We start from the raw sequence: 446 nt of genomic DNA on the forward strand, positions 1-446 counted from the left end.
TAATTATAACTAATGATAATGACGAACATGATAATAGTAATGATAATGATAATTATTTAATATCTCACTGTATCAAATAAGTTTGAATATATTTTTGAATCGAAAGTCCTTTCGTTTTTTAGTTTTCGTTTGTGGAGTTTGACGTCTGGCAAATGGTGTTTTATTTTCTGCCATTGTGAGTTTTATAAGAGGGAATATGCATAAAAATTATCAAGGTTTTGAATTATATGAAAAAATTATGACTTACGATAGACAAAGTCCCACTTGGGAATGTTGAACGGGTTATGAGTTTAAAGCATATTTGTGCTGTGAATCCAGTGTGTACTTATGATAAATGAAATAAACCCACATTTACAAAAGAGGAAATTTATTCTTAGTTTTCGAAGGGGCCCTTTCCCTTACTCTTTAGAAAACAAATGTATTTAAATTTTGCGTTCTTTAGTAGC

Source organism: Palaemon carinicauda, chromosome 37 (genome assembly GCF_036898095.1).
Source record: "Palaemon carinicauda isolate YSFRI2023 chromosome 37, ASM3689809v2, whole genome shotgun sequence".
Lineage (NCBI taxonomy): Eukaryota > Metazoa > Arthropoda > Malacostraca > Decapoda > Palaemonidae > Palaemon > Palaemon carinicauda.